The sequence below is a fragment of the Mya arenaria genome, chromosome 1, assembly GCF_026914265.1.
Source record: "Mya arenaria isolate MELC-2E11 chromosome 1, ASM2691426v1".
Taxonomy (NCBI): domain Eukaryota; kingdom Metazoa; phylum Mollusca; class Bivalvia; order Myida; family Myidae; genus Mya; species Mya arenaria.
The window spans coordinates 57,451,798-57,458,002 of record NC_069122.1 but is presented as its reverse complement, the minus strand read 5'-3'; positions in this window follow the sequence as shown (position 1 = coordinate 57,458,002).

The window sequence follows — 6,205 nt, the reverse complement described above, 5'->3', positions numbered from 1 at the left end:
ATTATCTGGGAACATGTTATAATTCGTAACAAAATGCACATAGATCTATACTTACAACTTATACAAAATCAATTACGGTCAGATATATCAAAATAGTTGAACTGGAAAAGGAATCTATTTTTAATTTTCGTAAAAAAATAGTTCATGTAACTTCAATGTGACTGCAAATTGCAGCTTGTATCCCATTTGAATACATAATTAGTTTAAGTTGGACACACTGTAGCAGTAGGGGTAGATAAAAGTTCAGCCAATGAGCGCGTGTAGGCTTTTAATAAACTGTATTTCCAACTACAAAACACGAATCTTATATAATTGAGGAACTGGTATAATAATGTTCTGTAGAGATAATCAAGGGTGCAACTACATAGCTATGTACGTAGGGTTTCCATTTCCCTAACATACAGTGAATTTAAAAAAAAACAAAAAACAACACAAAGTCTACTCAGATTGTATGGCATACCTGGGAGTAGGATTTGTTTTAGGTCATAGGGCATACCATTTATAACAACAATGCGTTCAGATACATGTACTAATTTACGTACCTAAAGCATGCAATGGACATGAACATGTTCATAGAACCTTTTTTTAACAATGCTAACATTTCAATCATGAAATAAACAACATTTGAAAAAGGCAAAGAAACATATTATGCAAACATAGAAAATTATAAAATAAGCAATCAATTATGATAGAATAAAAAAGTCACAAATAACTGTCAATAAAAACTTAAGAAATTTAATTCAAACAACGAAGAAAGGGAAGTAATATTTTTTGTTTCAAAATTAACGAGAAGCATGGGATTCACCCATACAATTTTGAACTATGGTTATGTAGTAATGTGAAATAGACTATAGGTTGATATTACTTATGGTTCGCATTGTCTAAATGTATTCAGTTGTACTGTGATGCTTGTCGAGAATACATGTGTGTAATGCTTAAGAAATCTTAAGTTATTACAGGTTATTGGTCGACAGTGTCTGTCAAACTATTCCATAAATAAGATATAAGTTTAAATTTGACACTTAAACAATGACTTATGGCCAGTCGCTCAGTTGTTTTCTATTCAGTCTGGGTTTATACTACAGAAGCAAAAGGTTAAACTATTTTATTGGTATAATAATTGGTTTAGGAAATTTGAGCAACCGGCCATTAATTATCAATACGTACAGCATTTGACTGGCTTCATCCATTCACAAAAACCATTGAAGAGACAAGCTGAATTTGAAATTATCTTGATGAGTTGTCTGGCAAATCGGTAATTTCATCTTTGGCCATTTACAAACTTATCTTTTTATGGTAAAGTCGACACATTTGCATAATGGTGAAACAATTACGTTATATCAATAAACATATATTCAATTGATTAACCGTAGTACCGTTGATTGTATTTTTATTCTTCATACTGTTATACAAAATGTATTAGCAAACAAAATGAAACTATATTGTGCCTTTATTGACTACGAAAAGGCATTTGACACTGTCATTCACGATGCTCTGTGGATAAAATTAGTCCAATCTGGTATAAGCAGCAAAATGTTAAATATCCTAAAATCAATATACCGAAATGTGAAATCTTGTGTGAAAGATATTGACAACATGTCATATTCAACTTTCTTTGATGTATCCTTAGGGGTGAAACAAGGAGAGCCCCTTTCCCCACTGTTATTTATTATTTTTATCAACGATATTCGAGAGAGTTTAGATTTAGACAACCTCACTTGTAACGATATTGATAGGTTGTCATTATATATGTTATTATTTGCTGACGATATTGCCTTATTTACTACCGATCCTCGTAGCCTCAAATTTACAACTTAATTGTATAAACAATTTTTCACGTAAATGGGGATTAAAAATTAATGTTCATAAAACAAAGGTATGCATTTTTCAAAAGAAAAAGACAAGGGCTAATTTTGTTTGGTCATTAAACAGCCAGAACATAGAAATAGTTGACCGTTTTACATATCTGGGTATTAAATTTTACTACAATGGTACTTTCAATGGTGCTGTTAAAATGCTTAATGAACAAGCCTTAAAGGCATATAATAATCTTTTATCTATATTTAGCAGAGTGAAGCTAGATGTTAAGACGAAATTATTACTATTTGATTCTTTAGTTGTGCCTATTATCACGTATGGTTGTGAAGTCTGGGGAATCTATAGTTTTACTGAGGTTGACAAGCTACATCTTAAGTTCTGTAAACACATTTTGGGTGTCCGACAACAGACCTCTAACGCGGCTGTTCTGGGTAAGCTTGGCCGTTTCCCACTATCTGTTTTATGTAAAGAGAGAGCTCTTAAATTCTGGTGTAAGGTTATGAATTCCCCAAACTCTATTATAATATCTGTGTATGATACGAATGTTAGAGACATTGTATTCGTAAATATGAATACTAAACTAAGTTGGGTTAAAGCTGTTGAACATCTACTTAATGAACTTGGGTTTAATTATATTTTCTTTAATTCTAACTACGAAAGAAATTATTTCCCATTGCTCAAACAAAGGCTACGTGATCAGTATGTTCAAACATGGTTCGATATTGTGAATTCACAGAGCAAATTAGAATATTATGTTAAGTTTAAAAAAGAATTTAAATTTGAAAAATATATCGATACCATCGACAAAGAAAATCATCGAATTGCTGGAAGACACAATAACATTATTAGAGAAGATAGAAAATGTAAACTTTGTATTATCAATATGGTTGAATCAGAATATCACGTTTTATGTATTTGTCCTTTATATATGGACCTTAGAAACAAATATAACATAAACAGATCGTTTAACACTATTGAAAAATTTGCATTTACCTTATCTAGTAATAATTCAAGGACTATCAGGAACCTAGCGAAATTTGTTTTTTTTGCCATGTCCAAACGAAACGATGTACTTGCTGCCGGTGTCTCTTGATTTGTTTAGATGTTACATACAGTAGCATTTTGATTGTCTTAATATATGTATGTATCTTATATGTGTGAATGTGAGCATGTGTGAGTAACCATGTGTAGCCTAAAATTATAGTTATCAAATACTTATGTTTGTATGTTGATAATTTTCTCATTTCTTTTTTTGTGGCCATCTATGTGATATTTGATGTTAATTTTGGCCAAAAGCATGTATTTGCTGATATTGCCAATAAACTAAAGCTGAAACTGAAACTATATTCAATTGATTAACGACAAAGAGAAGCAGCTAAACTTTTAGATTTTCCTATAATAATTTCAAAGCATTGTATACAAATATAGATAAATTAAAAAAAAAATTCCTCCGTCAGTTACAAATATTTATTTCTTAAAAGTTCTAGATATTAAGCAAGACATCAAGCTAGAAAATAGTATTCGGACACAACAGGATTTTTTTTAACAAAAACTACATTTTCTGTCTTTTCTACTTATATAACTATATCGACCAGTCTCTATTTCAAGGAAATTTGGAGTTTGATGGTTTTCGTTTTTAACACAAGTTAAATATTTTTTTGTTGGCCCAAACTATTCCATTTTAGGCTGAGATGTTCCATAACAATACCAAGTTTTAACATACAAGTAGCTTACTATTTTTGTTTGTGTGTGCGCGCGTGTGCGTGTGCGCGTGCGCGCGCGTGTGTGTACATATATAAGCAAAGCTAATAAAATAAGAAATTCGCTTACAAATACTATCCTTAAATTACACTTGTATGGCTTAAAATGTTTTGATTCTGTATTTTTTTGTATTTATTTACCAACCTTGTATGTTTTAATTATTTGTATGGATGAGAAACAATATGTTTAAATCCAAATAAATCATCTTTCTGTTCTGTTCTATTTAATACGAGTTGTGATTAATCGTCGTATACATATACTCCTGTTAAATGCATTTTGATACGTTGTTTATGTATTGATTAACCTTACTAATTATAATAATTATATAAATATGAGGAACATGGTAATCGATAGTTAAAGATAATTCCTACGATAATTCCCAAGCGAAATAAATCAGCGCATCAGATTATATTAATTTGATCGGGTACCGCAATAATTATTGGAAAACAACTGAATAATTTATATTTTGAAACAATTTCGTTGCCATGAAATGAAGAAGCAAAACAGTCGAAAAGAAGTATTGAGTGAATACGGATAAAAATCTCGTTTATATAAATTATATTCAATCTATCAGACGACTGTCTCCTAGAGTTTGTTAGAGTTTACGAAGGTCTGCTCGCGTCCATTGACTGCATTAAGGTATGTTTGTAGTGGTTGTATTTGCTTATTTGGTGTTTATACGTTTGTGTCTATAGTTCATTGTCATTTGGGCTCCTACCTTGTGGCTCTAAACAGGGTTTACTTTTGACTACTGGGGTTCTCCCTGAAGTTTTCATTGTATTATTGATTTCAATATGAGAAATCACGACGTATGTTTTTTCAAATACAATAAAAAATAAAGGGACAAGACAAATGTATCAACGACTTACATTGATGCAGCTGCTTCTGGTCGCAATCCTATTAACGCTGTTAATTTAAACAAAAAACAAAACTTTATGTGATATGTAAGTATTGCATGTTCGATGTATTCAAGCAATCATGGTATGAATTGGGGATAATCACTAGTAAAACTCTATGCACAAATAGATCCATTAAGGAAAAGTTTAAAATTAAACTTTATCTAAATGTTTCACCAAATCAACTAAGGATGTCCTTGTCTAAGCTAAGAAAAACAGCAGAGGACCTAAACTTCCTTGAGGTATTCCACAAACAACTTTACCGAAATCCGATTTGGAATTATTTACATGAACTTACTGTTTTTTGTCAGTTAGGTATGAGAGAAACCACCCAACTGACTCCAAACCCATGGCCTTTGGCGTTTGGCATACTATATTGTTTTCTACCGTGTCTAAAGCTTTTTTGAAGATTTAACATGATCATGCCAGTAAACAAGCCGTTAGAAGACGGTTTAGGTATGTAATCAGTAAGGTGTATGAGGCAGGAGTCAGTGAAGTATTTACCCCGGAATGTTTCGATATGCATACATTCAACATACCATTTTTACTAAGAATGATTCTAGCCTAGTCCATACAGCTCGCTCAATGATTATGGACACAATTGATTATATGCTAACCGGCCTATAGTTTGAAACTTTTGACGTACTATAAATACCGGTACGTGAAACGCTGTTTTTGGTACGCTGTTATTCACAATAAAGCTATTGTTTAAAATGTGTCATGTAGATGTTTAATAAAAGAAGCTGTATCCTTCAAAGTTCTAGCAGGAATAGCATTAAGCCCATTGCCTTTTGAGCAGTTTTATTTGGATAATTCTATAAAAACAACTTGATCTGAAACAGTATGTAGTTAAAAGGATTTAGACACCGAAATTTCTTTGCTTATTAAAATATTGAAAGGCTCTAGCTGAAACATGGAACAAAATGGACGCTTATAATACTTTCACCGTTAAAACTGATGCAACAGCGGTAAAACAAATATTAAAATGATATGTTATTGTTTTAGTGTCAAAAACAGTTTATCATCCATGTTTAGGACTACATTTGGTGAAGGTTTACTAATTTTATTGTACCCTAAATTCTTTAACTGAGACCACATACTCTTTTGATTGTGTTTATTTTCTTTAAGTGTGTTACTAGCATACTCAGATTTTGCTTTTCACATTTTACTGACCGTGCCAAGGCGTTACCTAACAATCCTTGATAAACATACTTAGTTTTTTACATATAGAATGTATGCACTGTGCTGTTTGTGGAGTTTTGTGCTGTTCTTCCATGTTTCTTGTTTGTGTTTTTTTGTTTTTATGTTCTATGTCTTTGGCGTTTGCTCAGTGCCATTAAACCGGGTTTATGTTTAAACTTTTTGCTACTGAGCTTGTTTCTGTAGTTTTTCGCATTAATATTCTTTACCGCCCTTTGAACTTTATTTATGAATGATCAAAAAATGCTTGTTAGCATGAAGGTAGATATAAGCCGTAGTTTCAATTTATAATAGTATTATATTATATTTACAAAGGGCAAAGTCCTGAATACAAAGTTGAAGACCAAATATAAAGTAAAGACATACATTGTATTTAGTTATTGGAAAACATATTAATCCCCAAACTGTTTTTTAAAAAAAAATGACTAAATTTGATTTCATTGACGTTTTATTTGTTTAAATTTTCAAAATATTGTATGATTATGTCTTATAGATGAAATATATTTGACAAAAAAATGAACGAAGTTATC